Raw genomic sequence first — 19,788 nt, 5'->3', positions numbered from 1 at the left:
AAAATGCCGGGATGGTACCTAACTTAAGGCCAAGGCCTCATCCTTCCATCTTCCCTCTCTATCTCTTCCAATCTTTCCATCCTCCCACAAGGCCACTGTTCAGCATGACAGGTGTAGTCGCCTGATCGAAGTGTCGGTCCTTTTCCCCAGTCGTATCCTCCCCGATCCAAAGTCTCGCGCCGCAGGACACTGCCCTTGGGGTGGTAGAGTTGGGATCTCTCGCTGTGTCCCAGGGAAGAACCAACCCCGATCGGTAAGTGGATTAAGGATTAAGAAAGAAAGAAAGAAAGAAAGAAAGAAAGAAAGAAAGAAAGAAAGAAAGAAAGAAAGTAATATTTTATTTCTTTTTTTAGTATCCACCCCGATTCCTTCATTATCAAATGCATTGAATTATGTATTTGGTTCGGATGACGACGAATTGCTTACTTCTGCCAGCCTTCTTGCTTTCAACTTTCCTGTCTGACCTTCCTCGTCCTACTCTTGTTCTCTTCCAGTCCTGATGGTTTTAGGGTTGCGAGTTCACGGAGTCTTCTAGTTCTCTACTTTTCGTGGCTCTTCCCTACCTTTCAACGATCATTTTTCGAAGCGCTGGGCAGTTGTTCTTTTGATCAATTTAGAGTTAAGGGATGATGGTTTCCCTGTGTACAATAATCACTCTCCCTGTTCGCTTCAATAGCATAACGTTTAGTACTATTAGCTTATGTCCTCGGGAGCGTGGGTTCGATTCCCGATACTGCCAGAAATTTAAGAAAGGCTGGCATATAGTTAAAATGGTACATGCCTCTAACATTCATTGCGGGTGTGCCCGAAAAGAGCTGGACCTGCTCAGGACAAGGACACGAGTTTGATAATTGTAATTAACTGTGAGAGTTGGCCGTGCAGTTAGGCACGCGCAGCTGTGAGCCTACATTCTGGAGATAGTGGGTTCGAACCCCATTGTCGGCAGTGCTGAAGATGATTTCCGTGGTTTCCCATTTTCATACCAGGCAAATGCTGAGGCTGCTCCTTAAAGCCACGGCCTCTTCTTTACCACTCCTACCCTTTTCCTATCCCATCGTTGCCATCAGACCTATCTATGTCGGTGTGATGTAAAGCAACTTGTAAAAAAATGTGTTTAATCACCATCGCTAATACTGAATAGTTGTGTAGTTGTTCTTCGGCTTGGAGGAAGATTCATCACCTACTCTTTACTTTGATTTTCTTTTTGCCGAATCCCTGTATCCTCGGAGAGTCAGAATTCTTCCAATTCATCCCTGTGAATACGTTCGCATACCTGTACTTCTCTTAAAACAATAGTCACCACCACCACCGTTAGCCACCTATAGCATACGTCAAGCATTATGGATGGTTTCTACTATACCGGACGAGTTGGCCGTGCGCTTAAGGAGCGCGCAGCTGTGAACTTGCATCCAGGATATAGTGGTTCGAACCCCACTGTCGGCAGCCCTAAAAATGGTTTTCCGTGTTTTCCCATTTTCACACCAGGCACATGCTGGGGCTGTACCTTAATTAAGGCCACGGCCGCTTCCTTCCCACTCCTAGCCCTTTCCTATCCTATCGTCACTGTAAGACATATCTGTGTCGGTGCGACGTAAAGCAAAAAAAAAAAAAAAGGTTTCTACAATTCCAAAAAGGAGTGATGAATGGTTTACGACCTTTATTTAATCCATTAGAATTAGAACAGCGCGTATATGGAAATGCCTCTTTCAAGAGCTGAATGGTTGTCAGTTTGAATAATCGCGGGTAGCCACTCTGGGAAATTTCACCCTATCTGTCTTACGACTTTCTTGACAAGACTCTTTTAGTCCTTATGTTTTCCTTGATGAACATTGCTTCCGCAATATCTTCTTCAACTTCTCTGAACACTTCATCCTCGGTTGTCCTAATTTCCTTCGCCCGATCCATAGGTCCCAGACAGACTACTGTATGTGTCCGACCCACCTCCACATGTAATCACTACGTCCTGAATATCTGTCCTTTTTCTCACACTCAAGTTCCTTATTCTGTCCTTCGTCGTGATGATGCCTAGAATTTTCCTCTCCAGTTTTCACTGGCAGGATCTCAGTGCATTCTCTGTCTCTTTAGATTAGGGCCTCTCAGATTGCGTGCACCTGGTGCATGCACTGTGCACGGTGCAAAAGACGACTTCGCTTGGTTGACCAGAGTGCAGAACCCCACTCCTCGATTTGGAGCAATAGCGTTGTCTCTCTTTTTCCCCACGCCTGTCTCGCTCGCTCCCCCTGTCTCCCTCTTCCTCACTTGCTCCGTAGCGCTCCAAATCCGAGCCGAGTTGAGCCGAGCTTAGCCGAGTAGTCCAGGGAGGAAGCGTTGGTCCGAGCCGAGCCGAGCGGGACCGATGCACTGTGCGCAGGAACTCTGCACGCTTGAGATTTTGGGCGTTTGAGAGGCCGTTGTTTAGGTTAAGGACCATGTCTTTTAGCCGCAAAAAAGAACTGTCAGAATGCACATGTTATTCTTTTTTACAACGCGGTCTGGTAGGGATCACGTGTCCTTGTTGTTTCCACCTCCGTTCTTTCCATTATACCTTCATCATTGCACTGGCTTTATTCTTCTCTCATCAGACCTCTTTAGACAGAGTTTTCTTTTCATTCTTCCTCGGAATCCTTCCATTCTTAAACCTTTATTTTTAAAGACCACTCTTTCTGTAGCTTCCTCTTCTCCTATTTTATTTCTTTCTAAATCTTTCTTGACGTCTTATAACCAGCTCGTTGTTGACGTTTTATCCCCCAAGGTACTTTAATATCTGTTAGCATCCATTCTATAGATATGTCCAAAAAGTAGCAATTTATTTTTCTTATTATTTGTGTTATATTTTCTATCTTCTGGTACACTTCATTTTTAGTTCTTAATTTCCATTTTTCGTTTTTTTTTCATTGGTCCTAAGATTTTTTCATTATTCTTATTTATAGTACTTCCAGATTATCCAAAATATAGTTTGAAACTAGACATTCACTTTTGTAAAGACATTCTGGTTTCACGACTGGATTGTAGTGGCTTATTTTAAGATTTTTAGATAAGCATTTCTTGTAAACATACTTAGTGATGCCATACGTTCTTTCTATCTCGTGAAAACTTTCTTCTACGACAAATTTTCTTAAACGATTTTCTTGAATTATTTCTCCCAGGTATTTTAATTTCTTTACTTTCTCTATTCGACCAACATGCGTTGTGAAAAAAATTGGAGCGTTTTTAGATATTTGTAATAAGTTTGTTTTTTCTTTAAAGATTATTAAAACTGTTTTGTTGCCTATTTCTTCTAAGAGATTGATTTGTGGTGTTGCATCTGTCAGGCTCTCCGGAAGTATAGAAAAATCATCTTCAAATGCTAGGCAATTGATTTCAACACCTTTGTTATTCCTCCCCAAACTTATTGGCGAAATTTTACGTTATTTTAATTTTTCTTTCCGAATTCTTACCATTTTCTCTTCATTGAACAGAATTGAGAATCGCCGATAAGTCATCACCTTGCCGTACACCTGTGTTTATCTTGAACATATTCATCACTTCTCTTTTCAATGTTAGGTTCTGATTCTGATCTGCTAGAACGAACTTCAGGCTCCAGAACTTAGTCCATGCTAGTGCTATAGGCTGTTACACTCTTTTGGTTGTAATGAATGGCACTGGTATTTCTTCTTTCCAGTTGTATGTCATAAATTTTATCTATCTGGGGTTCATTTACTTTCGTCAAATTTCTTCATCAGTGCAATTAAAATTTTGGAAGATTTAGCGAAGAGGAGGGTATCGCTCGAAATACGCACATTATACTTTCCATCCATGTTGATTCCATAGTGCCTGTAGTATTCCGAAACGCATCCACTGATGAAGAGTTTCGGCAAAATCGGATTTCCTTGCCGAATTCCTCTTTACAACCAGAACAATCTCCCCTCTTTGTCCAGTCTGACCTTTGCTATAATGTTAGTGTAAAGTTCGGAAATAATTCGTACGTACTTTGTTTCAACTATTTGTGTCAGCTGCGCTGTTAGTAGTGGCATGTGTTCTACCGAGTAAAATTCATCATCATCATCATCTGTTTACCCTCCAGGTTCGGTTTTTCCCTCGGACTCAGCGAGGGATCCCACCTCTACCGCCTCAAGGGCAGTGTCCTGGAGCTTCAGACTCTTGGTGGGGGGATACAACTGGGGAGTATGACCAGTACCTCGCCCAGGCGGCCTCACCTGCTATGGTGAACAGGAGCCTTGTGGAGGGATGGGAAGATTGGAAGGGATAGGCAAGGAAGAGGGAAGGAAGTGGCCGTGGCCTTAAGTTAGGTACCATCCCGGCATTTGCCTGGAGGAGAAGTGGGAAACCACAGAAAACCACTTCCAGGATGGCTGAGGTGGGAATCGAACCCACCTCTACTCAGTTGACCTCCCGAGGCTGAGTGGACCCCGTTCCAGCCCTCGTACCACTTTTCAAATTTCGTGGCAGAGCCGGGAATCGAACCCGGACCTCCGGGGGTGGCAGCTAATCACGCTAACCACTACACCACAGAGGCGGCCCGAGTAAAATTAATTAACGTAATTAACATACAGCGGCTGCCTGGCCGAGGCGGTAAAGGCGTGCTCGGTTCGCCCGGAAGGACGTGGGTTCGAATCCCCGTCAGGAAGTCGTAACATTTAAGAAACGAGATTTCCACTTCCGGAGGTGCATATGGTCCTGAGGTTCACTCAGCCTACACCAAAAATGAGTACCAGGTTAATTCCTGGAGGCAAAGGCGGTCGGACGTAGAGCTAACCACTCTACTCCATCACGTGCCGAGGTTAACAATGGTGGAAGCCTTTACCTTCCACTCCTCCTAGGGCCTTCATGGCCTGTACGGGGGTGACTTTGCTTTGATTAATTAACATACAGTATTGGAAACGAATTGTAATAAATGTTAAACTCTCTCATTTTAATGAAATACACTGGCAAATTCTCCTAGTCTAAGGACCTTCAACATGCTAGCCCGAAGATAGAATGTAGGGAAACAGTTCAACGCAGAAATGTAGACATCTGGGTACCTGCTTAGTATTTTTCACATTTTATCGTTATTTCCAACGAAGTATGTATTAAGTTTTACTTCCTTTGTACATTTTACGTTATATTTAATCCCCTTTATTCCACTTTATTTTTATTTTAGGTGAGTGCAGTTCTAGTTAAAGAGAATATGCGTGTGTGCATTAAAACTGGTTATATGTAAAAAGAGGACTTAATAGTCCTAAACTTGCCAATAAAAGTACATCGTTAATCTAAAAGCTAAATACTTCTGAAACCAGTTTCAGTAATGAGGAACAGCTTTTCGGTTCGTATATTCACTGGTCACGTTTCTCAATAATTAACATAAGGAGGTTTAAAATATGTTGCTGTATATAGTCTACTTCTTGAAAATTTATCCAACAAAATGGTGGGCAGATGCAAAAGACGAAGGCTTATTTTAGTACTCGCAGAATGTATCTATACTAGTTGTTGTTGTTGTTGGTTGTTATTTTGAAACTGAATTATATAAGTTAGGTAATGTGTCCGATTCGTTGGCTGAATGGTCAGCGTACTGGCCTTCGGTTCAGAGGGTCCCGGGTTCGATTCCCGGCCGGGTCGGGGATTTTAATCGCTTATGATTAATTCTTCTGGCTCGGGGACTGGCTGTATATGTCCGTCCCAACACTCTCCTCATCATATTCAGACAACACACTACACTACCAACCACCACAGAAACACGCAATAGTGCTTACATCCCTCCATAGAGGGTTGGCGTCAGGAAGGGCATCCGGCCGTAAAAACAGGGCCAAATCCACATGTGCGACGCAGTTCGCACCCGCGACCCCACATGTGTGGGAAAAAGCGGCAGGAAAAGAAGAAGAAGAAGAAGGTAATGTCTTGGCAAGGCGTGCCAGTCCAAATGATGAGTCTAATGGCACGCTGTGGGCGTAAACACACACACACACACACACACACACACACACACACACACACACACACAGTCTAATAATCTAAAAGGTTCGTATTGCTGAGATTTTGATACAAAATGTCTTATGACTTGGGGTCATCTGAAATTTGCAGCCATTGACGGATGGCCATGGCTGAGTGACATATTATGAATAATAATAATAATAATAATAATAATAATAATAATAATAATAATAATAATAATAGCTTTACTTCCCACTAACTACTTTTATGGTTTTTAGAGGCGTCCAGGTGCCGGTATTTAGTTCCACAGGGGTTCTTTTACTTCCCAGTAAATCTACCGACACGAGGCCGACATATTTGAGAACCTTCAGATACTACCGGTCTGAGCCAGGATTGAACCTGCCAAGAAGGCCAGTGCCTATGGAAGAGTGCTTTGCATTCGGGAGGCGGAGGCGTTCGAACCACACAGTGTGCAGTCCAGAAAATGGTTTTCGGTGATCTCCCGTTTTCACTTCCATATAAATGCCGTAACAGATCCTATTCATAGGCCACAGCCTGTTCCACTCAACTTGTTACCGAATTTCATTCGACCATCCATTTCGCCTGCATTAAATTCTCAGCTGAGGTTAGCGTCAGGAAGGGCATCCAGCCGTAAGAATATTCAATTTATAATAATCGTAAAAATATACTATGTACGTTTTACATGTTAAGCATGTAAAGTTTTAAGTAGCATTTTTATTTGCTCAACCATTAACATTTGAAATTTAATATTTAAGTTAGCGGAAGATGTGCCACCCCTTTTAAACTAAAATGAATATGAGTAGGGAACAACCAATGTGTTAGTGATGTATATAGCTTTTCATAAATCGCGGCAAAGGTGCTACTCATTACATTTTAAATGCAGTCACCTGTCTTTTTCTTCTGGTAATTGACAATCATCTCTGTGTACGTTACAGTAATAACATGTACTGATTTTTTTACGATTACTATCTAGCACCTGCTTGTAAATAATTATACTGAGAAATAAAATGAACAGCTGCAACTGTATCACACAGACTAGGTAGAAAAAGACGAACAGCACACACACACACATACAAGATCTTGCAATTTGACAGCTGATGGTTTATTACCTACAATCGCGATCACCTTCTGGCACTAACTGTTACAACAGGATTAACACCCTTAATGAAATCATTCTTGATCTCAGCCAGTGAGTTGTTGACCACTGACTGGTGTATCTGTCTCAGAAATCCATTAACACTGTAATGACACGGTATTCGATATTCTGCCGGGCTGAGTGGCTCAGACGGTTAAGGCGCTGGCCTTCTGACCCCAACATGGCAGGTTCGATCCTGGCTCAGTCCGGTGGTATTTGAAGGTGCTCAAATACGTCAGCCTCGTGTCGGTAGATTTACTGGCACGTAAAAGAACTCCTGCGGGACTAAATTCCGGCACCTCGGCGTCTCCGAAAACCGTAAGAGAGTAGTTAGTGGGACGTAAAACAAATAACATTATATTATTATTCGATATTCTCACATCAGGTAATTTCGTGTATTCACCTTGATATGGTGCAGCTCTTTCCACGCACACCTCCAATGGCGATGAGCTGCATGTACCTATTTGATCACACACCAGCTCGGCATGACCGAGTATGAAGGCTAGGGCCCGGATATTTGTGCAGTAATAGGTTAGAATGCAAACTTACTGAAGCGAGTAATAAGTAGAGTCTACCCGTTCGACGGTAATTCTATGAGGTTTGCATAAACATTAGGTGTTTGGCCCATTAGAACCCCTAGAATTTGTTACTCCCACTGCATTACGTTAGAGCGGGCTAGTCTACATTTCCTAGTAACAAAGTTATTTAGTAACAAAATTACTTAGTAGGAAATGTCGACTAGCCCGCTCTAATGTAATGCAGTGGGAGTAACATAAATTCTAGGGGGTTCTAATGGGCAGAACTCCTAATGTTTATGCAAACCTCATAGCATAACCGTCGTGCGGGTAGACTCTACTTGTTACTCGCTTCAGTAAGTTTGCATTCTAACCTATTACTGCATAAACATCCGGGCCCTATTGAATATCATAGAAAACCAAACCCCATGGCACTACAGCCCTTGAAGAGCCTTGGCCTACCAAGCGACCGCTGTTCAGCCCGAAGGCCTGCAGATTATGAGGTGTTGTGTGGTCAGCACAACGAATCCTCTTGGTCGTTATTCCTGGCTTTCTAGACCGGGATTGAAGATCATAGCTAAAAGGAAATAATTAGACGCCCGCCTATGACGGCAAACCACCAAAGGTTTCTGTGAAGCAGCGTTGCATACTTACCGAGTATGAAATGTCCGGCTGAGTCTGGTTATGTTCGGCTCTTCCTGACTGCGTCAAATCTGTCACTTCAGATAATTCATTTTCCGTTGGAATCGCACCATCCCTACCACAAACAAGAACAACATAGCCATCTATAGATCATTGTATTTCAATTATTATTATTATTATTATTATTATTATTATTATTATTATTATTATTATTATTATTATTATTATTATTATTATTATTGCATTTTATTATCTCTCCGGCCGATGCCGAACCGAGTCTAAACCAGTTTACGCAGGCCAGTAAAATGCTTAAAAAATCGGGGTTCTTATTACTTCCTAATTCGCATAATTTATATATAATATTGATGTGTCATAGTGGGGAATTGATTGGCTCAGTGGCTTAGCTTCTGGTTTCCCATCTGGAAGTCTGAGGTACGAAGGTAGATTCTGGGTCGTGATTTTCAGGCGTCAGAAAGGGCACCCGCTCATAAACCCCCGGCCTTTACCAAATGAGCCTGTGTAGCTCCAGCGACTCGATGTTGACTGGGATAATGTGAAGAAAGAACGTGTTTTACTGATGTATCATAATATTATAAGTCATAGGATAGTGATTTCCAGGTAACCTGATAGGTTGAAAACAACGAAGGCAGGAAGTCATGAGTAGGGGAAATCACTTTTTTAGTAGACTGCTAATGATAATAACGAGTGAAATGTAGCGAAAATATGCAACTGTGTTTGGAGCGTCGCTGGGATTGGAAGGAGGTATAGGACGGGGTGGCATCAATTTATGCCTTATAAAGAATTGTCAAGAGTACGCATTTCCCCAATCACACTGGCATTTTATTCACAGTTAGTTGACTGGAGTACATCCCTATAACTTTATTTTATATACATGAAAACCCTTGAATCAGTAGGTCATCCAGAATTTCTCTGGAGAGAACGACCGGTTCTGATCTTATTTGAAGTAGAGGGAAGTATTCTTGTTAACATTATAATGTATTAAAACTTCTCAAGTGTTGTGTTAAAGAACAGAACATTTCCCATGTAAAAGTTGTACATGTTCCATAATTACATGTCTTAAACACCTCCTCGTAAAACTTGTAATTCTTGATTGCGATAAATTTAACCAATTTGAATCTCCGTAATGATCTTGAGATTAACCAACTGTATTTATGTTGTATAGTTTATGTGGCTTTTCTCAACTCAAAACATGCTTCTTTAAGTTTTTACTTATATTTATAATGAATAATTCAGTATCATAGGGTGAGTGTTCTACTGAATGGTCCGAATTAGTCAATAACCAGATATAACATCAACATTTTGAATTAGTGACACCAATCTTCTATCCAGTCACAGAGTATGTATACAGGTAGATAGTGTTTCGTTTCTTACTAGATAAATAAATGACGTAACTTTATGATTGGTACAATATAAATATCCCTTATTGATATTTCTAGGTCAATAAAAAGTTACTTATACCTGCATATCGTAATACCGTCCACTTACTTTGAAACTGCTGTAAATATCCTTATAGAATTAGGAAAACGAAATCCTTATAACTTGGTTTTATTTGGGATCAGTTACCAGAGGAAGACTATTTTTGTTACAGTATAAAATACAATAATAATGATAATAATAATAATAATAATAATAATAATAATAATAATAATGGTCTACACGCACGCTGGCCGATGAAGTCACCAGAGCACAACTTCCCAGTCATCACCATATGCATTAAATCACGTATAAAAGAAGCAAATAATTCAAACTCCATTAAAATTATTTCATTTTTAATTCACCAATGGCCGGGCTGAGTGGTTCGGACAGTTGAGGTTCTGGCCTTCTGACCCCAACTTGGCAGGTTCGAACCTGGCTCAGTCCGGTGCTATTTGAAGGTGTTCAAATACGTCAGCCTCGTGTCAGTAGATTTACTGGCACGTAAAAGAACTCCTGCGAGACTAAATTCCGGCACCTCGGCTTCTCCGAAAGCCGTAAAAGTAGTTAGTGGGACGTAAACCGAATAACATTATTATTATTAATTCACCAATGTTCGTTAATGACCCCTTAAATCATTCAAAACAATTTAAATTGGGTCAATAATAATAATAATAATAATAATAATAATAATAATAATAATAATAATAATAATAATGATATAGGAGTAGGGTAAAGGATAATTCGGCTTAGAACACCTAAAAGCACGCTTGAACTTCAGAAAAACACCATTGCCGTGTGGAGTAACAACCCTTACGATGAGAGCGAATTGAATCGATATCCAGTGACTTACTCGCCCCGGGGCTCATGCTCGCCAGCCAAAATCAACCACCAACTTAGCGTGATGGAAACACAAGCAACAAAGCAACTACATCAGGCCTTAGCGGAGAATGGCGAAGGGTAACCTGGTCATTCGGCTTCTGGGGGAGCAGGTCATCATGCTGGGAAGAATCAGGACTTCCAAAACCTCCTCAAATAATAGACGACGCAATTCATTGGTACGCTTAGTGTTCAAACAGTGACCAAAACAGGGAAACTCCGGATGCTGACGGATACCTGCAATAGATTTGGAATTCGAAATATTGCAGTACAGGAAACGTAATTTCGCGAATGTGATCACTTCGACTCTAGTGCATACCGCATCTACAAGGAAAAACCTGCAATTAAACTAAAAAATAATAAATATATATATATATGTTAGGAACCGCATTTCTGGTACATATCAGCATCAAGAACTCTGTAATAGACTTCACATCACCATCAGAATGCCTCTCCCTATTCAAAGTTAAATGTGCCAGCAAGGCTTACTCACTGGTAAATGCACATGCCCCAGTTAAAAATGATCCTCACAAAAACGAAGTCGAGAAGTTGTGGTTACAACTCGAACGGGCACTCATCAGGATCCCTCAACACCACGTACATGACCCTCCTCGGTGATTGAAATGCTTAAATATGCAAAGAACGGAAATACGGGCACATCATATGAAATTTCTCGGCACATAAGAAACAAATGCCTATGGACATCGCTTGATCAATGTATGTAGAATGGCCAACCTCCAACTAATGTCCAGACACATCATGAAAATAACCGCGGAAAATGACCAAATGGCAATTACCAATCAACCACATCGGGGAATAACAAATCGATGATGTAACAGTAACCAGGAAATTCTCTCCGGAAATCATGAACATGAGGATGCGCAAGGGTTAGGTAGAGTTCGACCACCATCTATCACAGATCAAAGTCCGCTTCTTACTAAATCGAAAGAAATGTCTAAAATCTAAATTCCTACGCACGGATCCGGAATACTTAAAAGAGGATGCTGGAGACCAACACACAAACATGGGAAGAACTTTGTGAGACCATCCAAAAATCAAAGTAACACGGCCAGCCACCACGGAGAAGGAAACACAAATGTTAGACTTTAGACTGTGACAGAGCCCAGAAATCCCGGATCCAAGTCTGGAAAACTTGACATACCCTCAAACACCGGAGAATTGGAAGAACGTTTTAAAAACACAGAAGGAAACATCCAAAACAATCAGACGTATTAAGCGCTCATATCATCACAGAAGATTGGAGGAAATCGGTAGTGATTTCAAAAGGAACATTAGGCGAAATGTTTACAAGACATTCAGGAAAGAGCTAATAAACTTCAAGATACATATTATTTATTTATGTCGCCATGGTGGAACGCTTGAAACGAATACAAAGGCCAATTGTGAAATCCTCAAGCAATTCTTCGAGAAGCTACACAACAGTGAACCACATGCAGAAACTACTCCAGCCAAGACTCTGTACCACCTACGCACCAGGAGATACGAAACATCATATTACATATTAAAAGAACCAAAGCACCAAGGGAAGATGACGTAATCGTTTAAATCATCAAGATTTGAAAGGAACTCATGGTTGATAAACTACAAACCATCGTTGAAAATATATGAGAAACCGCTTTGATAAACCCACTACACAAAAAGTATGACAAGACTGATCCAAACAATTATTGAGTTATTTCAGTTCTATCGCTTAGAAAGTGCTCTTACGTGCCCTATGCGTCAGGTTGGAGCAACGGACAGAACATTTAATCGGTGAATACCAGGCAGGCTTCCGACCACACCGATCATGCGCAGAACAGTTCTAGAACCTCAAGATGATGTTGGAACACTGCCAGTGGAATCGTACAGTCGTCACTTTCGTAGAACTAAAAAAGGCATACGACTTTATTAATTGCATCACCCTATTAAATATACTGCATGATGTGGTGTGGATAGCAAAACAACTGCATTAATTGAACAGACTTTGACAGACACAACCTCTAAAGTAAAATTCATGGGTGAAATCTCCTAACATTTTCAAATCAGAACAGGACTAAGACAGGGTGATGGATTGTCCCCACTCTTGTTTAATCTGGTACTGGTTAAAATTATCAAAACCTGAGAGTAAGAAGTACATGGAATAAGAATGGAAACAAAGATAAGAGAATCAATATAAAGTTCTTCGATTTTTCTGACGACCTAGCGATAATTACCTGGATTCCTGAGGAAGCCACACTTGCCATCAAAACTGGCCTCCAAATCTCTTAAGAGAAAGCAGAATACATGAGCTCAAAGAACAACAATCTGACATCACTCGCAACCAAATATGACAACATCACACAAGTTATCACGGGTGAAATTATCGGGAACTCTGGAAAATAGCTAATAGAGCTAACAGAACACGCGCAGAAAAAATACGTAAAGCCTTTACAATCACTTGGAATATGTACAGAAAGAAATCGCTTTCCGCCAAACTCAAACTCCGCCACTACCACACAGTTTTTTCTCCCAGAAGCACTCTTCGCAATTGAGATGGCATCATTAACCATGAACATCAAGGACGTAGAGAAAATAGAACGGCAGATATTCAGGAAGATATTTTGACCCGAGATTTAAGATGGTATCTGGATGCGTAAAAGGTCAGAAGACCTGTATTCTATGACTGAGCGATCATCTTCAGTTGCACGGAAGAAATGTATACAATTTTACGAACGTATACCACGATTGGACGACACTCGACTGACCAAAAACATCTTCGTGATTAATGGAACCCAACAAAACAAATTACGCTGATTGGTAGACTCTCAAAGTGACCTTGCAGAGATTAATGTTGACACGGACCGCATTCGGACAGAAAATCAATTCACGTAAGTTCACATCCAAGAACCCAACAGCCAGGAACTTGAAACTCAAAACAGCTTGGACACAAGAGAGAAGACCAGAAGAACAAACAGTCCAGTGCCAAATAATGGTTTGACGTGCTCCTTAGAGGGCACAGCGCATTATATATTGCAATAACCTATAATTAAAACTCCGGGAAGACCCATGACGTCAGCGGCATGTGACGTAGCGGAAAACTACGGTAAAGAAGCTAGCTGAAGAAACGCCGGGGACAGAATATTGTGCAACTTCGCACTGCTAGGTGGGTCGGAGAGGAGAGGACCGAGCGTGGCGGCCGTACGGTTAGGGACGAGTGGCTGTGAGCTTGCATTCGGGAGATAGTGGGTTCTAACCCCACTGTCGGCAGTCCAGAAGATTGTTTTCCGTGGTTTCCCATTTTAGACCAGGCAAACGCTGGGGACTGTACCTTCTTAAGGCCACGGATACTTCCTTCCCACTCCTAGCAGTTTCTTATACCACTGTCACCATAAGACGTATCTGTATCGGTGTGATGTAAAGGCAATTGTAAACAAATAAAATAAGAGGGAAGAACCACATGAGGACTGCTTCATTGATGTAAGTTCTACATTTCTACAATATTATTAGAAAACTGGGCGGGTTGGCCGTGCGGTTAGAGGCGCGCGGCTGTGAGCTTACATCCGGGAGATAGTGGGTTCGAATCCCACTGCCGACAGCCCTGAAGATGGTTTTCCGTGGTTTCCTATTTTCACACCAGGCAAATGGGCTTTACCTTAATTAAGGCCACGGCCGCTTCCTTCCAACTCCCAGACCTTTCCTACCCCATCGTCACCATAAAGTCTATCTGTGTCGGTGCGACGTAAAGCCACTAACAAAAAAAAGTTTTAGAAGGATTGACACAGGCTCCAACATAAATGGTTTTACACTTCTGATTAATTTTAATTCATTCATAAATTATATATATGTTAATGTGTGATTTGATAGAATCTGATGATGGTTTGTCAAGAACAAAACATATCATGGTATTTTAATTTTTTCAGGTGCAATTTGTTATTGCACGTTTCCTTTTTCAGATATTTTATAAATTGTATTTATTCAGTAATCGGGGTCGGCACACTGAAGAATCTAACAATTATAAATAAAAGGTGCAAGAACAGTCAACGTATAGAGTAATAATGTCACTCTTCGGTATTCAAGTAAATACGAAGTTTGTCACCAAATGTCTTTATATCTACTGTTGTATTTCGAAATTCTAAACCAAGTAATTCAAGTCTCCATTCTTCAGACATAAACCGATTAAAACTTGTGTCCTGAAATCACTATTTCAAAGGTTAAATTTGAATGTACATTTTTGTTGTTATTAAATGGTTACTTGTTGGAGTACATACCTTGCGTTTTTGAATTAATTTAGTATTGTTTGCGATTTTAGTTTAGTTTTCTCTTTCACTTCGTTCTTAAAGAATTGCGTTGAGAATTCAATGTAGATGTTTACATAAAGGAACTCCTTAGCCACAGTAAAACATATCTACTAATAAATTCATATTCAAAATTCATATCTCCTGAGTGTATCAAGATGTCCCTTATCAATCTGTTCCTTATTATGGTCAAATTTCACCAAATGGTCTCTTTATCGCCAACTGGATTCGGCATCTATTCATTTGTAGTCCATACTGCTTACTGTATGTCATCTTTCTTCTTGTGCTACACCACATTTCAAAGGGAAGACATGATACCTTGTCTAAACATAGAGAAGTAATATAATACCAATTGTGGTATACAGTATATGCATTGAATCCATCGTTATTGAAATTCATACATTATTTGCATAAAATATTAACCCAGGAGCGGTCGCGCTGTCTGTCGTCACGCGATCTATCGCGCATATAGATTTTATCTAACATGTTTTTTCTTAAGTAATTATCCAATTCTGATAATTTTCGTCTTCTTTTATTTGTTGAGCTTTGCTTTTATTATTCTTTGTGTCCTCAATATGTGTTATTTAGGTTAGTTAACCTTGATTTCATAATGCAATAGTACATCTCTTTTCCACGAACTTGCTACGCAGACGTAGCAGGGGGAGAGGTGATACTCCCACGTGGCGCGTCCCAGGTGGCGGATAGGGGGGTCCTAACCGGCTTGCCGGCGGACTTGAGGGAAATAAAATACCTCTCGCGGACCAAACACACACCCCCTGTGGGTGGGGGAGGCAGACGAATAATACACCCACGGTATCCCCTGCCTGTCGTGAGAGGCGACTAAAAGGGGCGACCAAGGGATGATTGCATTCGAACCATGAAACTACATGTGATTAGTACCACCACGCGGAGAATACCTAGGGTCGCTTTTACTTGTGCGTAGTACCACTACATTAGGTACGAAATTGGTTTGTGATTAGTAGCACACAGGAGCACCGCGCGGTCGGCTTTTGCAGTACCTGTGATTTAGTACCACCATATGAGCGGGACCATGGGATGGTAGCTACCATGGTTCTGCCTTGCCTGTGATTAGTACCCACTATATGAGGAACACCACGGGATAAGGAGAGGTCCCTGTGGTTAGTACTCTCATGTGATGAACACCATAGGTTTGCGTTGCCTGTAAATGGCGCCGCAAAGTGAGAAAAACATAGGTCTGTATTATACGTCGAATTTCATAACCTCTGAGTAGTACAATAATGTGTGGAATACCGCAAGTCTCTGCTACTTTTGATTAGTACTGCAACAGGACGGATACCATGGTTCTACATTACAAGCGATAAGTATCATTCTGAGGGGCCTTTGTTCTGTATTTTGGACCCATTTAGACACCAAGCATTCTCGATTCAGGATTGTGCATTGGAAGTGGTCCCTTGGTCTGTACTACTATTAACTATGATAGTTTTTTGAGACGGATCCACTGATTGTTTTAAATTCATGTTCATTCATTCATTCATTCATTCATTCATTCATTCATTCATTCATTCTTCATGACATTTTTTATTTTGGTCAGTGGATGATTTTGAACTTTTACTTTGTCGTTTCATTTCGTTCCATTAGGGGCCGATGACCTCGATGTTAGGCCCCTTTAACAAGCATCATCATCATCAGTACATCTCTTTTATATATATACTAGCAAATGTACCCGTGCTTCGCTACGGTATTCTGCATTGTATACGAATATTGAAGTAAATACTGTACATGCAGTAAATAAGATTGTTTTAAAATAGCATGTCTCTTAGCGCTACCCGAGAAACAGCACGGAGAGGTCCCCATACGTTATTTCCAATGTAAAGTGCTTGTTACGTATTTGTGATGATAACGGCAGGCTCACTTGCCTACTGCCATTCACAATCGAGTTGGGAAGTTTACATTATAATTGGAGGCCCCATTGCCTACTGCGCGGTCACAATCGATTTGGTGTGTTTCCGTTACAATGGCAGCCCCCTTCCCTACTTCCAGACATATTACAAATTGAGGAGCTTTTATTATAATGGCAGGAAACTTCCCCACAACCAGTCAAAATTGAGTTGTGCAGTTATCGTTATAATGACAGGCCCCTTTTCCAACTGCCAGCCAGCTTACTGCCAGTCACACCAAGCTGGTGAGCTTCCATCAAAATAGCAGGCCAGTATGCCTAATGCCAGTCACATTTTAGATGGGTACATCTGTTTATAACCGCGGGAACGCTTGCCTACAGCCAAACACAATCGGGTAAGGGGAGTTTTGAACAAAACTGCATGCTCCCTTGCCTCCTGCAAGTCAAATTGAGAAGTGAATTATTCATTACAATGGTAGGCCTGCCTTATTAATGCCAGTTACACAGGAATTGGAGAAGGACCCCATTCCTACTGCCAGTCAAATTAGGTGTTGGGAGTACTGATTACAATGGCAGACACACCCTTTCTCGATCGATACAAAATCGACATCAGTGAATATATATACTTCGACATACGAAAGTATGTGCTTGTTTACAATACTGCAGACTTTCATTTACAGATTAACTGCTGCTAAACGGTACATCATATCGAGAAAGGATTGTACCATAAGACGCCGGATTTAGCGGCCTAAATTGCTGGTCTTATGATGTCTCATCTATTCATGGGTCAGATTGAGTTAGAAACGTGGAATAGGGTAAAATTTGTGTAAGATTATCTCACATTGCATTGCTTTTCGGATAATTAAGTGACAGCTACATACATAGCATTTGGCTCACATATGGCTACTGGGTGGACCAATTTTCGTGTAGAGTTTGATGATTCTATCTTTCCTATAAGTGATGGAAGGTATGAATTCAGTATGTGAATAGAGAAAAATCAAACGTAAAACGGATGGAAATACGACAAAATGTCGTAAGACCAAGGTTGTAGATCACTCCAAATTGACGGGGATTGTGCCATCCGTTATGTGATAATACTTCCCGAAAGTCTGCACCATCATTAAAATTGCCTCCATATTTCGATATTCTTCGGGATGAAAAGCGAAAAATTTAAAGATCGTGGAAGTTTTCCGTCCGTTACAGGCTTAAGCGTATAATTTTGCCAAATTTCAATATCCTTCTTCGACTGGCAGATTATGCCGCAATCTGGGTTTTCGGTGAGGAGTGTAAAAATTAGGACTTTCAAGAATCTAAACCAAAAAATATGCAGATGGTCATTATTACCCCTTAAACGTGTAGCTGTACGAAAATTTCGCCATAATAGTCAATGTACAGGCACACAGTCGTTACGATTTTATTTCCATAGATAGATAAGGAACCTGCTCCACGTACAACACCTTTTGGGCTATATCCGCTGGACTTAACCTGAAAAACGGACCGTTTATGATATCTACCTTATTAATCCTCCTGTCGAAAAAATGCACATTAAAAAAAGTTTTAGAGATGGAATTCCATCACGTTTGGTCGATTTCCAGTCAGGTTGGTCTTGTACTCTATATGTTGTGTAAGAGTAAAATCACCATTTCGGTTCCCTATAAACCGCCAGTCCATTCCGGGAACATGAAATGTTATTGACGATTAACACCTACCGTTGGACAGGTGGATGTTAATGTAAAGTTTGACTCAAATATATTCAGTAGTTTTCAAGTTGTAAAATATACGCTTTACACGCACCCGCTCTTGAGTTACGTCCGGCGGGACTTGTACCGGAAAACGGTCCGTTAATGATATCTCCCTTATTAATCCTCGTATTGAAATGATGCATATGAGGAAAAAGGCTTAGAAATTAATTTCCATTAAGGCAGGTAAATTTACATTAAGTTTGGTTGTGTATATTTTGTGGGAATGCAAAATCACGGTTTCGGTTTCGTATAATCCCCCAGTCAATTCAGGGATTTAGAAACAATATTTGCCCTAAAACCTACCAAAGGACAGGTGGATTCTTAATATCAAGTTTGGTGGAAATATATCCAGTACGGTAGTTTCCAAGTTATAGACAAACAGACAAACACACAAACAGACACCAAAACTGAATATATGCAGATGGTCACCTGAAACGGATAACTGTACGGAAATTTCGCCAAAATTGTCAATGTACAGACACACTCTAGAGGTGCAGACCTTTATTTCGATAGTTACTGCTTTGAAACTATACGACGTATCTACAAACGGACTTCACCATCAGACGCCCCTTTCAGTGCTCTACATGGTTGGTCCTATGACATCTTCTCGTATCTCCTATATTTATGGGTTAGATTTTGTCATTGAATGGGGTGAAATTTTGTACAGTTTTCACATACTACTTTATATTTTTGGTACTCATGTGACATCTAGAATCATAAAATTTGGCTTACCGAGCTCGATAGCTGCGGCCAGTATCCAGTATTCTGCAGATAGTAGGTTCGAACCCCACTGTCGGCAGCCCTGGAAATGGTTTTCCGTGGTTTCCCATTTTCACACCAGGCAAATGCTGGGGCTGTACCTTAATTAGGGCCACGGCCGCTTCCTTCCCGCTCCTAGCCCTTTTCTGTCCCATCGACGCCATAAGACTTATCTGTGTCGGTGCGACGTAAAACAACTAGCAAAAAAAATTGGCTATAACATAGCCAATGGTCATGTCAATGTGCGTGCCGAATGTCATGATTCTACCTTTCCTATAAGTGTGCCAAATGATAACATATACGTGTAAAAGTGCAACATCAACTTGAAATCGGATAGAAATACTACGAAAAGTCATAGGACAAAGGTTGTAGATCTCTCCAAAATGAAACGCCGTTTGCTTTCTAACTTGTGATACGACTTATTGATTAGCCACCAATTACCCCGAAACGAAGGTCTGCACCGTCGTTAAAATTGCATCCATATTTCGGAATTTTCCTGGGCCAAAACTTATACATTTGCATAGCCTAGAATATTTCCTCAAAGAAAAGAGTGTCCAGCATTCGGGATTAGCACTCGCATACATACGAGGTAATTAAGGAA

This window comes from Anabrus simplex, chromosome 7, assembly GCF_040414725.1.
Source record: "Anabrus simplex isolate iqAnaSimp1 chromosome 7, ASM4041472v1, whole genome shotgun sequence".
Taxonomy (NCBI): Eukaryota; Metazoa; Arthropoda; class Insecta; order Orthoptera; family Tettigoniidae; genus Anabrus; species Anabrus simplex.
This window is presented reverse-complemented; position numbering follows the sequence as displayed.